We start from the raw sequence: 24,424 nt of genomic DNA, 5'->3' as shown, positions 1-24,424 counted from the left end.
GTGATGGGTTCGAACTACATGATCAGCAGTGCGAAAAATCGTTTTCCAGGTATCTCATTTTCACATCATGCAAATGTACCCCACCCTCCGTAGTCGTAGCAGTTCCGTATCCCATTGTCATCGAAAACTTACAAGTGTTAGGTAAAACGGAACCAATGAAGAACGTCTCACTATCTTTCTTAATCCCGGACTCACCGTGGGATCCCACGTCTATCGCCTTAAGTATCCTGGAACGTGAGACATTTGCTCAGCCATACAACTGGGCATGAGTACCAGTACCGTGCCCAGGAGGCCCCACCTGCTATGTTGAACAGGGGCCTTGTGGGAGATGGGAAGATTGGAAGGGATAGACAAGGAATAGGGAAGGAAGCGGCCGAGTCATTAAATTAGATACCATTCCGGCATTTGCTTGGAGAAGAAGTGCGAAACCACGGAAAACTACTTTGAGGGTGACGGAGGTGGGAACTGAACCCACTCTGCGCACAGCTGTAAGCTAACATTCGGGAGATAGTGAGTTAGAACCTCACTGTAGGCAGCCCTGTAGACGGTTTTCCGTGGTTTCCAATTCCCACATCAGGCAAATGCCGGGTATGTACCTTAATTAAGGTCGCGTCTGCTTCTTTCCACCAGTTATTATTATTATTATTATTATTATTATTATTATTATTATTATTATTATTATTATTATTATTATTATTATTATTATTATTATTATTCTCTATTTCGGTAAGGCCAACTAAGGACCACAATATTCAACTTTTCGCTGGGAGTGGGCTTTTATGTTTGCCCAGTGCGTGTGCATTCTCTGGCCGTGTTCCTCCTTACCCTCCTTTGTCCAGAGGACACCTGTCTTCTTTGCCTCCTTTGTCTCATAATACTTCTGAGTGGTGAATGGTCTCTGATGTCACTTTCAACTATTCCCAGTTCCTGAAGATCTTTCGCTACTTCCGTTAACCGCGGGCTAGAATACCATTGGTCACTCTGGCAGAATTCATCCTTGATATGTGCCCATTAGGAGGTCCAACGTCTCTTCCTGGCCATATCCTTGATCTATTCTGCGTAGTCATAGAGCTCCTTATTTTGTCACCTCCTGTATTCACCCTCTTATTTTGACTGGCCCTATTGAAAATGAAGGTCTACAACCTGATTTTGAGTCGGTGATCGGGTCAGGGATGGAATGAATGAAGCCCCCATCTTTTGGCGAGGATAGGAATTATGCCAGCTGCCGAAGCCTGTCGCACTCCTCTGGGACAGTGACTAATGGCTGACAGATAAAATGAAAAGATATTGGAGAGTATTGCTGGAATGAAAGATGGCAAGGAAAACCGGAGTACCCGGAGAAAAACCTGTATCGCCTGCGCTTTGTCCAGCACAAATTTCACGTGGAGTGACCGAGATTTGAACCACGGAACCCAGCGTTGTGAGGTCGACGAGCTGCCGCCTGAGCCACGGAGGCTTGCTCTTGACTGACCCTATTATCTTGCTAAAAATCTTATTTTCTTTGATTTCTAGTTTTCAGCTAGACCTTTCCTGTTAAGGATCAGGCACTGGGAGGCATACAGGGCTTTTGTGTAGTTGACAGCATGCTAGTTTCTGAGTTTGTTGTTGTGGAAGAGACATATTTTATTGTACGTGTTCTTGGCCAGATGGTATGCAGGCTCTAGCTTATTTATTATTGTTATTATTAGAACTGTGTCACAGGCTTTGAACGATTCCTTACAAGCTTTAAACAGCTGAGCGCATTTCTCTTCGTAGAATTTGTATCCTGTTTGCTCGTGAACAAAGCGCTTATTTACACTGGGCGGTCAGCAGTCTGTCAACTTCTCCGCGTAGCAAACCATTACATAAGCTAATTGTGGTCAGACGGCGGCTTAAGCTTATGAAGTAACAACTGCTGGTGTTCCTACTTTGTGTGCTTCCTTCCTATTGTAACAAGTAACTGTACAGAAACCACTCCCATGAAAAGCAAACCTTGCCCCCTTGAAATGGGGGAACTCTTGAATTAATTTTCTCTTTCACGATAACTCTTTAGACGATATCACGATTTAATTACGATATTTGTAACAAACTAGATTGCTATATGTTTATCACCACTGCAGTATAAAATTAGGAATGATATATTTCGGAATTAAGGATCTTTGTGGTCATACATGAAGGTACAACTGCGTATACTAACCTGTGCTTTAAGTATTGTACCAACTAAACCAAAGATGACCAACAATTTGACTTCCTTATTAAGACATCTACATAAAATTCAGGAAACCCAATCGTCAAAAAAATACATGTTTTGCCCCAGTGCGTATAGGGTCATCAGTTGGATACCGCACCTTCCGAAAACACTGGCCGGCTAGCACGACACCACTGCGAACACTCGTTGGCTGAATGGTCAGCGTACTGGCCTTCGGTTCAGAGGGTCCCGGGTTCGATTCCCGACCGGGTCGGGGATTTTAATTTTCATTGGTTAATTCCAGTGGCCTGGGGGCTGGGTGTTTGTGCTGTCCACAATATCCCTGCAACCCACACACCACACATAACACTATCCACCACCACAATAACACGCAGTTACCTACACATGGCAGATGCCATCCACCCTCATCGGAGGGTCTGCCTTACAAGGGCTGCACTCGACTAGAAATAGCGACAAAAAATTAAAACAACCACTGCAAGCTATTCTGGGATAAGCACAATGCACTGCTGACGTACATGCACGCACAGAAATGGTTTCGCGACATGAACAAAGCACCTCCTCGCTACTCTTTGCTCCAGGTAGACAACCCGCTACAAGACTGATGTAATTGTAATTGGCACGGTGTTGGATGTATAACAATACACGCACTGTGCCTTCAGCACCACCCGTTCACTCCCTTCACCTCCTTGTGGTACTTGAGTGCCCTTCAACCCTACCAGTTCACTCCCTCCCCTCCTTTACAGTACTGGAGCGGGGCAGTGCTGGTTCTTTATGTCGGGACACCATTTCTTTGCATGCGTGTGCCAGGGGAAAATTGTATATCCACTTGATATATTGGTGCCACTACCGGCGTGCTAGCTGGCCAATGTCTTGGGAAGGTGCAGTATCCAACTGATGAGCACATGCCGCACTGGGGTGAAACATTAGTAATTTTTAACGATTGATTTTCCTGAATTTTATTCTAAAACTATAGAAACTTAATTACTGGCAATGAGTGTCAGCAATTAAGATGATCTTGCAGATCTACTTGCAAGAGTTGGATTCAAGTCTTATTTACCGATTAGAAGTCAATTTGAAGAAGACCGAACTTCATAATCATTGATCGTGGATATCAAGTGCACCTCATAGGTCGATTAAAGGGACTGGAGTTGGTTAATGACCTTGTATACCTTGGGTCATGTATAAGTGAGACAGGAAATTGCGATAAAGAGATAAAGGGGCAGCAATGAGTAAACTAAGATCTGGCAGAACAGGGCAATATCCAAAATCACGAAGATTCAATTATTGAAGCACAGGTATTTTCCGTGTTCTTTTACCGTTGTGAGATATGGACCGTCAAGGCTAAGGACAAAGACCACATGAATGCCTTTGAGATGTGGTGTTGCGTAGAATGCTACGTGTAGCTTGGACCGAAAGGAGAAGAAATGAATTCATCATTAAAGATCTGAAAATAGTGAAACGTCTCTCTATATGCGTCAGTAAAAGAATACTTCAGTTCCTTAGGCATATCTCAAGGAGGAATAGAGGCAACCTGGAGAAGTCTATCCTAGAAGGCAAAATAGAAGACAGAAGACCACGTGGAAAGACAGCAAGCAGGTGGCTAGATCAGGCTAGGAAGATAACCGGCCTTCCTCTTCAGAACGTCATAAGAAAAGCTGAAGATCGAGTTGGATGGCGACACTTTGTGAAGCATGTTACTCTCTAGAGAGAAAACAATGAGGTCACGACACTTGGTAATGAGTAATATAACTGATGATGATGATGGATACTTAAACAATAAATATAATAGTACTTCCTATTTGCAGGCGATGTTATACGGTATGAAGTGGTCAATAAGTTACAAGACTGTGAGCGACTGAAAAAGACCTCAACAATGTTGTAAGATGAACAGCAGACAGTGGTATGGTGGTAACCTATGTGTAAAATCAGGTTGTACGTTTCACCAGGAGGAACACTCCTCTCATTTTAAATTACTGTGTTGATGGGGTGAATGTGCCTCACGGGGATCACTGTAAGTACCGAGGTGTTCATATAATGGAAGACCTTCATTGCGGTTATCACACTAACGATTTTAAGGTCCATATATGATTATTTAGGGTTTATAACAAGGATGTAAAGGAGAGGGTGTATAAATCTCTGATAAGAACCCACAGGAGGATTTCTTGATACGAGAACTGGAATCGATCGAAAGCAAAGCAGAAAAATGTTCTTGGTAATTTCCGACTAAAGAGTAGTGTTCCGAAAATATTACAAACTTTGGGCTGGGAAGATTTGGAAGTAAGGAGATGTACTGCTCGACAAAGTGCTATGTTCAGAGCTGTCAGTGAAGAGAAAGCGTGAAATGACATTAAATTAGAATGGAGCTTTCAAAGTTAGGAACGATCATAATATGAAAATAAAGTTAAAATTCGAGAGGAAAAATCGGGGCAAATATTCTCTTATAGGAAGATGGATTAGGGATTGGAATAATATATCATACATACATACATGCATTATCATTATAGACTTTTATGTCTTTCAGCGTTCAGTCTGCAAGCCTCTGTGAATTTACTAAACGTCGCCACAATCCTCGATTTGCAACTAGTGTTGTGGCCTAATTTAGTTCTATACCTCATATCATTAAATCATTAGAAACCGAGTCTAACCATCGTCGTCTTGGCCTCCCTCTACTTCTCTTACCCTCCATAGCAGAGTCCATTATTCTCCTAGGTAACCTATCCTCCTCCATTCGCCTCACATGACCCCACCACTGAAGCCGGTTTATGCGTACAGCTTCATCCATCGAGTTCATTCCTAAATTAGCCTTTATCTCCTCATTCCGAGTACCCTCCAGTCATTGTTCCCACCTGTTTATACCAGCAATCATTCTCGCTACTTTCATGTCTGTTACTTCTAACTTATGAATAAGATATCCTGAGTCCACCCAGCTTTCGCTCCCGTAAAGCAAAGTTGGTCTGAAAACACACCGATGTAAAGATAGTTTCGTCTGGGAGCTGACTTCCTTCTTACAGAATACTGCTGATCGCAACTGCGAGCTCACTGCATTAGCTTTATGACACCTTGATTCAATCTCACTTAGTACATTACCATCCTGGGAGAACACACAACCTAAATACTTGAAATCATCCACCTGTTCTAGCTTTCTATCACCAAGCTGACATTAAATTCTGTTGAATTTCTTACCTACTGACATCAATTTACTCTTCGAGAGGCTAATTTCATACCATACTCATTGCACCTATTTTCAAGTTCCAAGATATTAGACTGCAGGCTTTCGGCACAATCTGCCATTAAGACCAAGTCGTCAGCATAGGCCAGACTGCTTACTACATTTCCACCTAACTGAATCCCTCCCTGCCATTTCATACCTTTCAGCAGATGATCCATGTGAACTACAAACAGCAAAGGTGAAAGATTACAGCCTTGTCTAACCCCTGTAAGTACCCTGAAACAAGAACTCATTCTACCATCAATTCTCACTGAAGCCCAATTGTCGACATAAATGCCTTTGATTGCTTTTAATTATCTACCTTTAATTCCATAGTCCCCCACTATGGCGAACATCTTTTCCCTCGGTACCCTGTCATATGCTTTCTCTAGATCTACGAAACATAAACACAACTGCCTATTCCTCTCGTAGTATTTTTCATTTACCTGGCGCATACTGAAAATCTGATCCTGACAGCCGCTCTGTGGTCTGAAACCACACTAATGGCCTTAAGTATGCCAATAAAGACATGTATGTGTCCATCTAACATAATTGAAGAAAAGTCTAAGCACACAACTGATGCGGTAACTGCCACCTGGGGTAAAGCCCTAAATGCAGACCAATGATGACTGGGAAAGTACACCGCTGAGTGTATTAATGTTCTTGTCGAAGTGTCGTAGTGAACATTTTGTAGGATACAATTCGTAACAAGTATAAACCATTAGTACGGCGTGTATCCCAAAGAGACCAAGATATTATTTGTGGAAATGAGGGAGCTGCGAAATTAAGTCCATATTATACCACGGCTATGCCTTTACCTAAAACTTCTGCGTTAAAATCCAACTTTTATGTATGATTTCTAGTTGCAGGAAATGAAGAAAGATTAAGGAGTTTTAACACTTTAAGTAGTACGGAGTAATAGGCAAACTTGGCGGAAGTTCTGCAGCTGGAGGATAATGTTGAAGCAGGTTACATTACATTACTCTATGTACGGAAAACACATACGACAACGATAAGAAGTAATGCTTTTGAAGAACACAGGAGAAAGGAAGTCTTAATGTTGTTTTCGCTCTTGCTGTTCTTGTAATTTTTCATCTTCGTTTCCTTATTCTTCTTATTCCTCTTCCTGTCACTGTTATTGCTTATTATTCTATACAGACCTAATGTACACATGAGGTGACAAATACATTTTTAATCTCAAAATATTAATGTAATTCGATTTTTCCGACATATTTCCTTAGACGTGTTATCAAAGTTTGAGCTAATAAGCTCTCCTACTAAAAATCTGTAACTCCTTCGTGGCCTTTTAACTGCTCCTATGACACAGCAATAGCAATGCACCGTACAATTCCTGCTGGAAGCTACATCCTGTATGCCAGGACGGAGACTCTGCATACCACAATAGCGAAGGTGTTGGTTACAAAGCCCTTTCTACGTCCTTCAAGTTAAGGAAAACACCGTCCACTGTTTGAGTAATTTTGAAACGGAAATTTCTAATCGGTTGATTGGCAACTACTACTACTACTACTACTACTAAACGTTTTCATTCCTCCCCTGAAGGGGGAGGCGGGCCTCTTAGACGGTGACGCCGTCTCTCAGGCCAGGAGATTTGTTACGGTGAAGGAGATGTGCGGAGAAGGTGAGGGGGTTGGCGGCCGTGGCCTATACTACGAACTGTCCCGGCATTCGCCTTAGTGAAGGACAATGGAAAACCACGGAAAACCATTCTCAGGACAGCCGACGGGTGGGACCAGGCGTGAAGTCCGGCACTGTGCCCCAGGCCCATCTCCCGAATGCAGAGGCGTAGAGCCTCGGTAGAGCCGTGGCCAACTTTCCTCTGCTCGGTTGGCCGGTCAGAGTACAGAGCATATGGGACAACAACCCACTCTGCATCTACCGACCTGATTGGCAAGACTCTTCTTCCTACAAATACAGAGTAGGACCCAGAAGCTTTTGATGAAGAAGATGAACAGTATATTTATTTGGTTCATATAAGTAGACATTAGCCCAGAAATAACGTAGACCTAAGGACCACATGTGTGGACAAATTACAACTGAATACTCTGGTCACAAAAGCACAGAGAGGGTCATGATGGCGGTGTTGGAAATCTAGAAAGTTATATCGCCAAGTATGAACGTCAGGTCTATAGACGATACGACAGACTTGGAACACCTTGTTTATTACTAATATTTCAATTAAACTGCTTCCTGTCAACACCGGGGGACGACTGATTCAAATGCAATCAGGATCACGCGATCTACGAATGCCCTGGTGAACATATTACGTGTTCGTTTAAATAACTACGAGTAGATATCTAACTACACATTGACTCTACCTAATAAAGAAAATCGAACTTGGGGATCGACGCACAAGTCACATTAGTTGGCATTTACATTCTGGGTTACAAGTCGGCCGCTATAACCGTGATGCTGGTTTATCAAGAGTCACTGTCCCGAAAGCTAGCTGCTGAAAAAATCGATTGAAAGTATTTCAAGTACATTTTATACAACAAAACCTAGGAACCATAAACTCAAAAAACGAAACAAAAAGTATATAAGAAATATGTTTCATTTAGAGACAGGAATAACAGCACTTTAATTCGAGTTAAAGTAGTTTAGAACGAAATAGCTTAATAGTGAACGTTAAAAGCACTCATATTTTATGTGGAAAAATAGTTTCTGTAAATAGAGCCCAAAAATATATTCTGGTTTCTTCCTGACCTTTTCTCAGCTGCCTCAGAACGGAAATTTGAATGGATTTCGTCTAGGTTTACGGCTGAACTGATTTTAGTAAAACGTCTTCGTGATCGAGCTGCGCGCAAACGCTATAAGAATGTAAAACAGACAAACCTCGCACATCATTTTGTGCATAAAACAGAGTCGAAATTGTAAGAAAAGTGTTCTTATATTTTTTGTACAATTGATAAAATGTATTACTGAATAACCGTCCGACTCGTTGGCTGAATGATCAGCGTACTGGCCTTCGGTTTAGAGCCAATGGCTCAGGGTCTGGGGGTGGTTTTTGCTGCCCCCAATATTCCTGCAACTCACACACCAATCATAACACTTCTTTTTTTTCTTTTTTTGCTATTTGCTTTATGTCGCACCGACACAGATATGTCTTATGGCGACGATGGGGTAGGAAAGGCCTAGGAATTGGAAGGAAGCGGCCGTGCCCTTAATTAAGGTACAGCCCCGGTATTTGCCTGGTGTGAAAATGGGAAACCACGGAAAACCATTTTCAGGACTACCGACAGTGGGGCTCGAACCAACTATCTCCCGATTACTGGATATTGGCCGCACTTAAGCGACTGCAGCTATCGAGCTCGGTACTCATAACACGCAGTTACCTACACATGGCAGATGCCGCTCAACCTCATCGGAGGGTCTTCCTTACAAGGGCTGCACTCGGCTAGAAATAGCCACAAGAAATTATTATTATTACACTGAACAACCTATGATAATAATATGTTGTATAACATGTGCTGGATTTGTTTTTTTTTTGTTTTCCGGATTATCTGGATTTTCGATAATCCGGATCACTTCCGGTTACACTTAATGCGGAAAAACGAGGTTGTTATATACTCTCTCGCTAGTTTCAGGCGATCCGAAACTAGGGGATGAGAGTACTCTATTCTAATCCGTCTCCCCAGAAGTTTTTAGACGTAAATACGCTCTCCTCAGCGGGTTCAAGAAAGTAATTAATAATCCCCAATTTTCAATACATGGCGACATCGCTGATGTCCATCTAAATTGTCTAAGTATCCAGTATTCGGGAGATAGTGGGTTCGAACCCCACTGTCGGCAGCCCTTAAGATGGTTTTCCGTGGTTTCCCATTTTCACACCAGGCAAATGCTGGGGGTGTACCTTAATTAATGCCACGGCCGCTTCCTTCCCAATCCTAGCCCTTTCCTCTCCCATCGTCGCCATAAGACATATCTGTGTCGGTGCGACGTAAAGCAAAATAGCAAAAAAAAATTCTAAGGTCTCGAAATCCACCAATAAGAATTGCAATGGAATTCAAGAATACCAACTTCAATATAACTAAAAAAATGGCAGGGAAGACAAGATACTAGGCCTGAGTCAATTTTGCCACAAACTGGTTCGTCGCTGCTACCTGGATTTCAGATCAATCATTCACTACTGATCTGTATTTAGGGCAGTCGCCCAGGTGGCAGATTCCTTATCTGTTGTTTTCCTAGCCTTTTCTTAAATGACCGCAAAGAAATTGGAAATTTATTGAACATGTCCCTTGGTAAGTTACTCCAATCCCTAAACGAATATTTGCCCCAATTTGTCCTCTTGAATTCCAGCTTTATCTTCATATTGTGACCTTTACTACTTTTAAAGACGTCACTCAAACTTATTCGTCTACTGATGTCCTCCCACGCCATCTCTCCACTGACAGCTCGGAACATACCACTTAGTCGTGCAGCTCGTCTCCTTTCTCCCAAGTCTTCCCAGCCCAAACTTTGCAACATTTTTGTAACGCTACTCTTTTGTCGGAAATCGCCCAGAACAAATTGAGCTGCTTTTCTTTGAATTTTTTCCAGTTCTTGAATCAAGTAATCCAGGTGAGGGTCCCATACACTGGAGCCATACTCTAGTAGTGGTCTTACCAGAGACTTATATGCCCTCTCCTTTACATCCTTACTACAACCAGTAAATACCCTCTTAACCATGTGCAGAGATCTGTACCTCTTATTAACACTCACATTTATGTAATCACTCCAATAAAGATATTTCCTTATATTAATACCTAAGCAGTTACAATGATCCCCAAAAGGAACTTTCACCCTATTAACGCAGTAATTAAAACTGAGAGGACTTTTCTTATTTGTGAAACTCACAAACTGACTTTTAACCCCCGTTTATCATCATACTATTGCCTACTGTCCATCTCACATCATTATCGAGGTCATTTTGCAGTTGCTCACAACCTTGTAACTTATTTATTACTCTGTTCAGATACCGCGTGAAACCTGGTCGACTCTCAACAGGATACGATCGGGCCATGGTAAATTCGCATATTTACACTACAATATTGAAAAGAATTTCTAAAACCATTTGCGATTGCGGTACCTCTATAAAAAGACGATCAAACATTTTATCACCGAGTGTCCACAAAGAAAGTGCAGGGTTAACATGAGTGAGTTTGCTTATGCGGTTTTTTTGCAAGTTGCTTTACGTCGCACCGACACAGATAGGTCTTATGGCGCGTTACGCGTTTCCAGAGAGAAGTAGTTACATAAACTACATAGACAAAGATGTAGTTTGTTTTCCAAAAGAACGTATTTATGAATTGTGTCGGTAAATGCATGCGCTAGATGAAGAAGTAAATTAATTAATGGCAAGTACTAAACGCGTTGAAAAGCAGGAATAGACATAAAAGAAGTAGGCATCAGTCCAAAATATTATTCAACACAGATAATTATGTTTCGAGCTAAAACTGGTAAATTCACGGGGTTTCCAGTAAAAGCAAAATTAAAAGTCCAAGAACATGTGGTCGAAGGAAAGGAAGAGGAACCACAGCGACATGATGGAGAATTTTTGTGAAGAGGAAAAAAGGACTAACCAGAAAGTCAATTGTTTACTGTTGTACAAACCCGTAGTACCGTCCGCATTGGAAAATAATAAAAATGGACCAAGGGATACCGGATATTATAGATGAAAATGAGGAGCCTGAAACAAGTAAATTGAAGCAACCCACGTCCTAAGTAGAAAGGACAATTGGATACCAAAGCTTGTTGTTAAAACATGTGTGGGTCCATGAGCATATATTTTAAATTCTAATGTTGGAAGAGGCTTCATAGCCTGTGAACATGTAAGTGAATTATATTACGTGGGAAGGAGTAATTCATGTTATTTCCTCTTGCACAGTGTGTATAAACTGTTGACTGGTTCGCTTTAATCTAATGCTGGTTTTGACGTGCGCCACTCTCTTCCAATGGATATGCTTTCTCCTCGTCCGTGTATACACTAATATTATTTTCATCCAGGAATTGTGGACAGTTGGACAAAGTCCAATACATCAACAGGACTGCGACAAAGAGCGAGGAGTTATTAACGAAGCAATAATAAAAATACACCTCAGTGGAATTGGACTGCATATTACATTCAGGTCTGGCAACGACAAGAACAAAAAATGTGTCACGGCACAAAATCGATATCAGTTACCTTCCTCTAACAACAGCTTTCAAAAATAACGCAACCACATTTGTTTAATTTATTTTAACTCCCAGGTCCGCAGTTTGATACGAACTCTGACATTATGTATTATACATGCAGTACAAAGCTGACGTGTAACAAGGCAAAAGTGAAGTTCAAATGTCTAAAATAATTTCAAATCTAATTCAGAGAGCTTGCTCTGAAGATTGTCCCTATGTTGAGCGGCTATTCTTCATTTTAGCTGGGAGTTTGTCAACTTTGTAACAGCTCAAACATTCGAGATCATAAACATAGAAAATTAAGGTTGGATTGTTTGCACATGCCAGTCATTCATTTCGAAACTGTTCAATTGTGATATCTTAATTCTTCAGTGAATTAAGGAGATAAAACACTCTGTGGCACAATCTCTAAGATATCGTTTTAGTTCGAAAAGATCACGTAATCTTCAGAGTATTTCTTAGGCGCTGTCTAACACGAGACAAGCACGAAGTTTACGTATTCCATTTCCGTTCGGGAAACAGAATTTCAAAGTGAAACTTTCACATCATGGTCCTGATGTTCACTTACCTTACAATGAACCAAACTGTAAATGTTGAAGTCCCAGAGTATAAGCAAGACCGAAAAAGTAAAATAAGTACGTAGGCCAACCAGAATTTAAGTTTTCCTATTTCCTTCCTGTTACACTAAACGATTTTGTCGCGAAATATGAGCATCCGTGACAGATCTATGGCGTAGCAATCATACACCAGGTGTCAGTAGCGCAGCAGCAGTGGGTCGAGTTCGTTCTCCTGCGAGGTTCGGCCTGTGATAAAGTTTCTGCAGAAATTATGAAGGGCCATTTAAAACATATAACGATCTCCTTGCACCTACCTTCCCTACCCATCTTGCTGCCGGCGCTGCTACCCGTCGCTTACGACCGCTTTGCCTGTCGCCACTCAGCTGTCCGATACGTCACATGATTACGTCATTATGATGGTTTACGGCTGACTCGTCATCTGTTCTAATATATTCCATTTGTTGTGCTATATATTTAGACCCTCGTTTCTTAATCTTTAGTCTACTTTCGACTGTGGTGTGTGTGTGTGAGGGCCTTTTATTCCCCTGCATGTGTGCTTATCGCCATACCTACCTGCATCAGCTGAACTTCTACCGCAGGGTGGGTGAGCAGACTAGACCTTGGTTTACCGGGCGAGTTGGCCGTGCGGTTAGGGGCGCAGGCTGTGAGCTTGCATCCAGGAGATAGTGGGTTCGAGCCCCACTGTCGGCAGCACTGAAGATGGTTTTCCGTGGTTTCCCATTTTCAAACCAGGCTGTACCTTAATTAAGGTCATGGCCAATTCCTTCAAATTGCAAGGCCTCTCTTATCCCATCGTCGCCATAAGACCTATCTATGTCGGTGCGACGTAAACCAAATAGCAAAAAGACCTTGGTTTCTCAAACCCTTCAGGCCCCTGTACGGATTAGTTCTCGTGGCTTTTTAATAATAATGTTATTTGCTTTACGTCCCACTAACTACTTTTTCGGTCTTCAGAGACGCCGAGGTGCCGGAATTTAGTCCCGCATGAGTTCTTTTACGAACCAGTAAATCTACCGACACGAGGCTGTCCTATTTGAGCACCTTCAAATACCACCGGACTGAGCCAGGATCGAACCTGCCAAGCTGGGGTTAGAAGGCCAGCGCCTTAACCGTCTGAGCCACTCAGCCCGGCAAGTGGCTTTGATACTCTTGCTTTGGATTACACTCCGATGCTATTTTACTCCTTCTCTAGCCATGAACTAGACGTTATTAACTGTGCCAATGTTGGACGCAAAATAAGAAATTTTCTCTACCTCTGGAATTGGCTTCTTTTTTAACGGCGAGTGTCCTGCGTTTTCGACTGGCATACCTCTTTTATATCAGGCTAGCTTTCATAAATCTCGCTAAACGATCCCCTCCTGTCCTATCTTTCCATCCATTATTTGCTTTTTAACATTGTTATTTTTTTCTTGTGAACCTACGCCTGATATACGTGACAAATATTGAGTTACGAATACGTATACAGTTTAGGTAATTGCGTGGTTCTGATGGCACTTACATCCACATTTTATTCTTGACTTGGTTGTCCTTAGTGCATGGCGCTGTAACATTTTAACATATGGTGTTACTGGGCATGTGTCTGAGGCTGAAAATACAGTGAAAATGGTTACACAAGAGTTTCTAAAAGTGTGAAGTTGAAATGTATATTTAAACCTGAATGTGTTGTAAGAAAGTGTAAAGCTGAGCGTCTGATTTCCTGCAGCCTCTAGATGGTTGAGAACTAGCGATCTAATGTATGCGTGGGTACTGAGCAACGAAATTGTTACAAATCTGATCAGATCTTCAATTTTAGTCTCTTCAGTACTAGACATTCACTCGCGTATAGGCATTCCGGTTCAGTGTTGCCAACTGAGCGGATTTTCCGCTAAATTTGGCGGAATTAGAAGACTGTCGGCGGAGAAATGTACCGTTTAGCGGACAGCGGAATTTCTGGCGGAATTCTCGATTTATTATACCGCAATTTATTGTTTCATTCATTTTTTCTATTTGCTTTACGTCGCACCGACACAGACATGTCTTATGGCGACGATGGGGTAGGGAAGGCCTAGGAATTGGAAGGAAGCGGCTGTGGCCTTAATTAAGGTACAGCCCCGGCATTTGCCTGGTGTGAAAATGGGAAACCACAGAAAACAATCTTCAGGGCTGCCGACATTGGGGCTCGAACCCACTATCTCCCGATTACTGGATACTGGCCACACTTAAGCGACTGCAGCTATCGAGCTCGGTCATTTTCTTTTTAATTTTGTACTCCAGTCTGTCTCCGAGCTATTCCGTATTTCTTGTCAGGAGCTAGCAGTCACGTCAGGAAAACATGTTATTTGGATTTGATGTTATGAGATCATGGTATCATAAATTTCTAATGCGTGGGGAAAGGTTACTTATCACTTAGTTGACGAATGACGACAGATGATGAAACTGTGTGAGAGTAGCATTTATATTTATGCTATGAAGGAAGACCGTTTAATGAACTGGCCTGTTTTGTGTGTGGCCCTTGAGGTAGGGAATTCACCTAGTTTTCACCCGGCACTAAAACGCCTACAAGTTTTAGCTCGCCGGCCCGCAGGCAGGGGGTTAATCCCAGTGAAACTCACAGATCAGGTGAGTGCAGACATTTACTTTATTATTATTATATTATTATTAATATTATTATTATTTCTCATTTTATTGCTCATTATTTGATATCGGATTTCTTGGCGGATTTTTAGTAGTATTTAGCGGATCTTGAAAATATAAGTTGGCAACACTGTTCCGGTTTGAAAACTGTATTTAGTGTTGTATTTTGAGGTTTTTATATGAACACTTTTTGTTGTTATTCCTAGTCATACCGTATATTCCTTCCACCTTGCGTATCCTTTATTCTATAGCGGATTTTTCCAAAACAGTTTTCTTAAATTTTCATCTATATTCATCATCATTATCCCCGGCGCTGAATAAGAAGACACGCACAAGGGATAACGTGAAGATAAGCCGCAACAACAACTATTAGAATATACAAGTCTCAAAGTCTCCCTATCGCCCTCAATCGTCCCGAAACTTACACAAAACAGTTCTTGAACTCCGTCTAAAGTTGTACTTCCTGCAGAGTTGTACGAACAAATAGAAGTGGGAAGGGGGAGGGGGGAAATGAGGCATTTTGTTTGGGCATAGGCAACTTCCCTTATAACACTGATTGAGAGGTTCTCACGGCCTGTAAACGACACACATACTATGAAATAAGATTAGTTCAGACACTCTTGTTGCCCTTACTCAATTATTGTGATGCTGTATTAGTTGATGCTACCGAGGAAACAAATAAAGACTTTGCAGAAAGCGATAAACTGTTACATCCGCCTCACTTTGCATTAAAGTATACCACACATATCACCTCCTATTGCGAGACACTCGGTTGGTTAAAGATAAATCAAGTGTGACATTTACATATTGCTACACTCATCTTCCAACTTTTAAATGAAGCAATCCCGCGGTATCTTACCTCAGAGCACTGTTACCACTCCTCCACTAGTCAGCATTACACTCGACCTAACTCCTCTCTTACTATACCCATCTTCTTCTTCTCCTTCTGGAAATTTATGGACTCTTTTCGTGTCGCCCAGTCACAAACACGTAATTTTTAAACAATATACACATTAAAACACAGTCCACTTGGTCTAAAAACATTGAAGTAATGATATTCACTCTCAGACTTTTCTAGGGCAGTAACATATCCGCATCACTGAGTCAGATAACGTTATCCCATCCAAGAGATACATGTATATTGTGACCGTTCATCACATCATCAAGACTATATTGTGGCATTCCGCCGCTCAAATATGCCGTTTTCCGCGCTTTCATACGTTAATTAGCGCCCAAGTCAGCGCACGTCCACCCTCCACGGGGTGCGAGTGGCGAGCTGTCAGCCCCACGCACCAAACTCTCTTTGCGCGTAAGTACTGTACCGAGACATATTTTCGCCTCCGGCCAGAAGCGCTCTCACTCAGGCGCGACAGAGAAAAAAACACTCCCACAGCAAGTAGGTCACGGAGGTCGTGCCCAGCGTTGGCAAATATCACTTTTCCGCCCCTTTTCCCGCGGAAACACCGCTGCCAGAAACCTGTCTTCAATTGTTTTCAGGAGAGAAATTAACATAACTCGCATACTACAAGGCAGATTTTCATGACTCAAGGTTCATTAAAAGCGGCGAATTTTATAGAAAATTTTGACACCAAGAAGTCCTTTACATGATTCTAATGGGATAATCTACGCAGTTTGTGGACATCCCACAGGTGTTCACCATCTGGAGAAAGCTGTTAGGGTGACCGAAGCCACGGAACCGCCAAATTGCAAGCCCCTCCCTCACTGGGATATCAAAGGACGCTTTCGAGATTAAAGCAAAACGCGTGAAGTGATCAAAATGATAAATGATCAGTAGAAACTCGCGCAATTGAGCTTTAATTTGATGCATTGATCGATCCTGGAAACCACGTGCCACCGGACCGATTTCTGCAGGTAGGAGGAGTCTTACCCTCTCTCTCAAGTCTGACACGTTTCATGATAAAAGGGGGTGCGAACTGAGGCAAGCATCTTGTTCTATTCTGCCAGTGGCATAGTGAGGTGGTACCTAATGTGAGTGATTCTTCAGTATTCTTTGCTTCAGTGCTACAAAGTGTGACCAGTCAATAATCATTTGAATAGTGTTTATGTAGCTGAAATTCTATCAGTGATATGATTATGTAACAGTGGAGTGAAGATTTAGTGGTACTAACAGAGTGCGGTATTTAACCCTAACCATGGCGGTCATATGATATGCAGAGCGCTTATGTGTACGAATATATGAGTAAAGAAAACGTAAATCAAACGCTAGTAGGCTGTGAAATCGTGTAAGTAAATTCACGAGCGTATTAACTGCCGAAGAAATAACATGGGAGATCCAGCAACCATATAATGATGAATGATCAGGTGTAGGAGAAAGTGCGGCTCAGTGGCGACGCGTAAACTCAGGGCGATATCGGTAAAGAAAAAAATCCCAGACGTAGTAGCTAATCTGTACTCCCATATAAACTAGTGCTGAATTAGGCAAGGTCAAACCACGTTCGTAAGGGTAGCTTTGGGACTTCTAATAACAGTGAAAGTGCGAACGTGATAATTAGGGCCTAAACTGCCGACAGTGGGATAGACAGCCAATAGGGAAAGCAACGGGCTACAAACATTACCGGTGCTTGGTTAGAGGACTCGAGCCTATGAGTCTCTCTGATCATAGAAATTATAATGTGTTGCCAATTATCACAATTATAATTAAGTCAGATTCCCTCATTGTGGTGTGCCAGTGACATCAGTCTCCGAGAAAGAAGAGAATCAACGGGAGGCCCGCACTTAATCAAGACGCCGTGGAACCTCAAGGACTTCCTACTGTGTACGGCGAATCAAGACATCATGCCATCCACCCAGCGGCAGCCGAACACCGGACTCCAGGTTGCTGATACTGTCGTAATGGACGACTAAACGACTAGATGTGCCTTCTTGGGTGAGCTGTGGGGTGATCCAGGCAGATGAGTATTGTGAAAATATTTGAAAGTCTATTTCCTGTAAAAATGTAAATACTTAATGCATGCAGATTCTTTAGAAATGTAGGGTAGGATTTCGTTGTTCTCAAAGGGATGGCAGTAGTTACTGATAGGGCTAGTGTTTATGTTTCTTCACGGTCGGGGACCGTATTTCTTTATTTAATATGGGAATTCATGCATGATAATTTAAGACCCTAGATTTGATTTACCGTGGAGCACTATGGGAATTAAAAGGGATTATTTAATATTCTTGAAAATCATTCCATGTACCATCGATAAAAAGATACGAGTAATATGAGTCATCTGGAAATTTCAAGGTTTTCTGTAGTAGATGCTTCACGTAATGTGTTAGGTCATCCCCTGTATAAATTAAGTATGGCGAAGAAGAAACCTCGATATGACAAGTGAAGTGTGATAATGTGTGAATTTATTTAGAACGCGAGTGTTAGCATACTTTGTCCCGAATGCTAGGGCCTTTCTTTCTTCCAAAATATGCGTGTATTGGTTATGCCGAGAAATGAGATCGAGCTACTCTGGCCGATAAGGAATAGATCGAATGCGGTGTTGATGAAATATAAGCAAAGTATGCGCAAGGTTGTTTATCCCGTGCTAATGGTATAAAGTAGGCTAGATGCAAGCCGATGTGTTTAATTGATGCGTGTGGCATCCAATGAATAATGATATTTTGAAGCGAAATGCCGAGGTGGCTAGATAACGGGACCGAGTTCCCTTGTGTTGAAAGTGAAAGCGCAGGGTGAGGACAGTGTAAACAGCTGGCTGGTGAGATTTAAAGTCCGGCCAGGTAAGGAGGGATGTGAAATACTATCACCGCTGTGAGAGGAACTTAGTGTTAGAGGGCTCGTTCTCTTTCTCTCCGGCATCGATATTACATGCAACCAGTCAGAAATAAACACCGTTGGTTAGACCTACAGTACAATTCCAATAAATGAGAGAATTCCCCCATTTCTTTATGTTAATTAAAACGACCAGGGATCTTCAGAGTGGAAGTCACACTTCACAATTGTCATGGTACATGAGTTCATGTCTCATCAGCACCAGAGGCAGTTATGCTGCTGCCACCAGCTACGGGCGGATGCCCCGGTCCGTGATTTATATTGCAAATGTCGAATGTATTTATTGTCTTCTATCCACAGGTGTGATATGTATTTGAACACTGTATTGTTTTCTGTTTCGCTAAATATAATTCATTTAAGGATCATCGTTGTACAAGTGTCGAATTCGTGTATATATTTAAGTGACATCCCATTGGAACATACGATGTGTATTATTTGTTTATCTCATGAGATAGCGAGATAGGTGTTTTTCTTTCTAATAAGTGAGACGACTTTCAGATATTTTAGACAAGCTCATATATCAAATACGTCTCACCTGGTTCATTCGATAGCTAAGGTTAATTCTCGCCAATAGGACTACGACTTGGTATTTGAATATATAGTGTAATAATGTAAATAAGGCGAGTAATACAAGATACGCCATCATCCAATTATTTCTGTGTACAACGGTACTAGTGCATAATGTGTTTGAATATCTTCAGAGTGAATTGCAATTCTAGGGAAAGGACTAGAGAGGACAGTTACACACTCAAGAAAATTTACGGTGTCTAATTTATATGTTTAATATGGTGGCATATCCATGTATAAATTATCTACGTGTTTTCTCAGGCATTAAATTTTTTTAGAAAAAGAAACGTAATTCATTCTTCTCATTTCATAGGTAAATAGTATTCCTCTCATTATTATGATTCCCCTACTGTAAATTATTAGATTACTGCCCAGTAAGGACAGACTGCGACCCGTATGTCTCTACCGGCTCAGCTAGTGCCTTGTAACGCTAGTAGGGGAGAAGGGGTCTTCGGCGCCGCGCCCGGTCGAAGGCCTCATCCAAGGTGTTCCATTTTTAACGTCATGTTGCGGGAATATTATGGTCTATTGATGTACTGATACCACGAAAGGTTACAATATATACAAAATACAAGTGGAAGCAGGAGCAATTGACTTACAACGATACAAATGCAATTGTAATGCTTACAACGTTAGGCGGGAGTCATCAAGAAAACGATTATCTGAATCATTACAGGGGTGGGGTCAAGCAATATATAAGAAACACTGGTTGGGAAAGGGGTGTTTATGCGTGCTAATCGTTCGAAAAATAATCTCCGTGCGGGGGAATAAACAGGACATTGGAAAAGTAGGTGGTAAATGTCACCATCTCGATCTCCACATATGCAGTGCGGTAGGGTGGTGAGGTGAAAGCGATATTTATATTGTGAGGGTATCGGCATGATTAAAGCGTAACCGGATTATGTTGGTAATGTGTCGTCTAGTGTATGAACCTTGTGTGTACCAAGACTTAGTAGGTATGTGAGGTTGAAGCACATCAGTGTATAATCGTCCATCCAAGACCAACTACAATATATCAGACCTTAATGCAGCTATCGATATTATCTAAAATGGCGCCGCGATCAGTAAACATTAGCATGTGTGATTGTTTTGATCAGGAGACGTTAGTGTAGTGATGTTTTTATCGACATTTTGTTTTAAAATCAGCATGCTATATTAGGACGTGTCGATCGTATTTTGTGCCTTGATATAGTTCATTTTAAAGCAGATGCACTCTCACATTCAGATCAAGTGTATTTAATGCTTTGCGATGATTTCGTAGTTACAAATAATTCATTTGCGTGCATTAAAATATTCGAGTATAAATTTGTCACGAGAGAGGATGTTTTCCGTATACTTGATGAGCTATTATTTTCCGGATAAGGGAAAGAATTGTGTCGGTGCCTGTTCTAGTACACTTCCCAATTACTGTGCCTTTTAAAGTTATAAAAAGTGATAAAGCTATTTATTTTTTCTGTGAATGCATATTATGTTCTGTTTGTGAAATTTGAGGACAAGGTATCATCCGATACAGTACGTATTTACGTTGTCAACGATTTGAGTGTTAACGTGCTTTATACGAAAAGGCATTTGGCAACACAGAATTTCAAATCTATTTTCCTATTGAGAGACAAAGATTATGTGGAGTGAAACAGGTGTAGTATAACAGTTATAATAGTTATGAGGGAATTAAAATTCGTGACAAGGTTTTGTTTCTAATAAATTTTTGAACGGGTTAGGCTATTAAGTTATAGTTAAAAGCGTATGGTAATTAAAAGATCATTCAAATAAACGTATTTCTAACACAAGTATTGATTTATAGGGGGAAGGATTACGGACTGGAATAATTTACCAAGGCTGCCCACTACTATATCTACACAAATTTGGTAAATTTCCAACTTCATTGAAGTCGTTTAAGACAAGACTTGGTAATCAACTGATACGTACTCTGCCACTTGGACGACAGCCCTAAATTCAGATCACTGGTGATTGATTAAATTGAATTGAATTTAAGCAGACACTCTTTGAAACGCATCAGATATTCCTCTTTCTTATTTTAAAGTGCAATCCTATCATACCTATTTCCTCGACCATACTAGTTGATAGAGAAGACTTTTATTTTGAATTTTTCACATATTGCTTGTCCAGATATAGACATTCCTTGTTATATTACCCAAAGTAAAATACTCCGTACGTTATTATTACAACTTAGCAATTCAATACGATAATCAGGAGGTTATGTTTATGTAACACAGGCTTGTTTACATTCAACCGATGCGTCGGCCATCTTGATTTTGTATTAAGGTCTGATACTATTGAAGATGGTCTTGGTCCATCCCAAGTGTCTGGTGCCAGGTTATGGAATTCTCTGCCGTTACATGTAATTAATCTCATAATAGAACCGTATTGAGGACAATATATTAAAATTATAAAATCCTTTTAATAACAACCACCTACTCAATACAATACATTACTCATTGAATTATAAAATAATCATGAGGTGTCTTAAATAATGGAACATGTTTCGTTCGACATAGCGAACCTCATCAGCCGTTAATTTACAAAGATTAGGTCAGGGCCCTGAGCTGAAATGATAAAAAGTTAAAAGAGTGATAACATTAGACTTGAAATTGTAACAATATGTAACAATATGTACAGATATGTCAATGCGTGAAGCGTGGATTAATTATTGACGATGGAGTTATTTAAATTGAGCAAAAACAAAAGTTGAAATAGAGTTTATTGAATAGTACGAGTCAAACTGAACCAGTTAAAAGTCGCATGGCGACGAAACTAAGGTTGATATGACGTGAACTCCAGTAGTTAGGAATTCTGTCGGAGAGCCCACACAATGCCAGAAGGAAACATAAGAAACATAAGAAACATAAGAAACATAAATTCTCTGCCGTTGTTAGAAGATCTTGCCGGGATTTCCTCCGAAGTGTAGGTTGTATGAATGCATGAGTATATGTTAGAATGAAATTAAGATGTACTAAGTCACGTAGAGCATTAGTTTCCTAACTCTAGAACCAATGGTGTATACTGTGTAATAATTTAATCGTTTGTTTTTTAATATTGTTAGAATCGTCGTTACTACCCGCTATCATCTACTTACAAAGAAAATGTATTCAATATTTTATCATATAAGTTTTCGCAACAGATTGTTTGTTAATAGCTGCTCTTCTCCATTACAATAATCTTCAACGTTGAACTCATCATTTTATTAATGTGTAAGAAAAGGCAATTTAACCTTTAAAATAGAATGTGGTTAAGTGTGAGAGAGGGCCAAGAACCTTAACTTAGCCACTAACGAAACCATAAATAATAATAATAATAATAATAATAATAATAATAATAATAATAATAATAATAATAATTATAATAATAATAATAATAATAATGTATGTTTGGTCCTCAGCCCGAAGGCTGGTTGGATCATCAACAGCTATCATAGATGGCCTAGACACCACTGAAGAGGCGTACTAGGAAAATAAGGAGTGATGTGGATTCCCGTTGCTTTCCTCGCCGAGCCAGAAGTTGCTATTACAAATCAGTCTGCGAATCCCACTGAAATTCATGCACCAACCGACCCTATGAACAACATTTTCCCAACATTCATAGCAGGGACTGGTTGCATAAGGAATGGCATTACTAGCATCACTCATACCACAGTCACTTTCACTTTGTCAAAGCCAAGGATAAAACAGGTCAATGAAAGTAACAAAATTGCTCTAGCCTATACCAGAAGATACAGCGCACTGTAAGCACCAGGTCCCGGCAGCAAAGACAAATAATAATAATAATAATAATAATAATAATAATAATAATAATAATAATAATAATAATAATAATAATAATAATGTTGCCATTGATGCTTTCACGGCCCGTACTTATAGACATGATGTAGGCTTTTGGGCTTATCCCGTGTCAAGATAAAAAAGGTGAAATTCTTTACGTTTCGCAGAGAACTGTGCTCTGCGTTATCAGAAGAAAATCTCGACTGTCCACGAGAAAGGCATCTTAAACAATGAACTTTGGAAATTTAGACGTAATAATAGAAGTAGAAACGGAACGTTAATTTGTCATCAGATGGCTCCCCGGACGCAGCACCGCGCTAGCGTTTGAAGCGGAAGCTCATCGAACCATCAGAATACGAAATATATGACATTGACAGGTCTATGACACTCACACAAGCCTCCTCGCCAGATGTTTCATTCCAGGCTTGTGTCAGTGCCATAGACCTGTCAATGTCATATATTACGTACAGATGTTACGTGGCCCTCATAGACTGATTCTAATGGTTCGATGAGCTTCCGCTTCGAACGCTAGCGCTGTGCCGCGTCCGGGAAGCCATCTGGTGACAAATGAACGTACCATTTCTACTTCTATTATAACGTCGAAATTTAAAATGTTCATTGTTTAAGAAGTCTTTCTCGTGAACAGTCTAGATATTCTTCTGATGACGCAGAACACAGTTCTCTGCGAAACGTAAAGAATTTCACCTTTTTTATCTTGACACGGCATAAGCCCAAAAGCCTTATACAGTATCATGTCAATAATAATAATAATAATAATAATAATAATAATAATAATAATAATAATAATAACAGGAGTGCATTCTCACCAGGCTAATAAGTCATTCGGATATGACCCATGGCCATTTTCAGACTTCATCTTGACAATTATTATATCGGATAAGCTCACTGTTCTGTCCATGAAATTTAACTTCTTTCAGTCGTGTTATTTAGTTTTATAACTGAACCACGGTACTGCACACTTCAGACTGCCCTCACCCATAAGAATATTTGTTAATTATTTCTTGCTAGCCTACTGTAAGTTCCTCTAAATTTTCTTTTGATATACATAGGTGATACATCTATTTCTTACGGTACCTATTATAATCAAAATTCATACTATTACTTACTTGTAGTATGACGTGGTGGTGGTGGTGATTGTTGTTTTAAGAGGAAGTACAACTAGGCAACCATCCTCTGTATAACACTAATCAGAGGGAAAAAAAAGAAGGGATCCGGCACTTCGAAAAATGATTGTATCGGCCAAAGAAAGACAAGGACCAAGAAGGGCGTGGAAATGAAAGTCTTCCTAGGCCTCGAATGCTCCAATACCGTCGGAATCGGAAAAGAACAAGAGTTGACCAAGGGAGGTCGGATAGGATAGATGAAAGTAAAGAGTCCGGCACAAGTAAGTGGAAACAATGCGGGACTCGGCTAAGGGCCCCGCGGTCGCCAACGCACGCTCCCAAGTTGAGAGCCCCTCGTGCCCCTTTTAGTCACCTCTTACGACTGGCAAGAGATACAGTGGGTGTTATTCTACGACCCCCA

This window comes from Anabrus simplex, chromosome 4 (genome assembly GCF_040414725.1).
Source record: "Anabrus simplex isolate iqAnaSimp1 chromosome 4, ASM4041472v1, whole genome shotgun sequence".
Lineage (NCBI taxonomy): Eukaryota > Metazoa > Arthropoda > Insecta > Orthoptera > Tettigoniidae > Anabrus > Anabrus simplex.
This window is presented reverse-complemented; position numbering follows the sequence as displayed.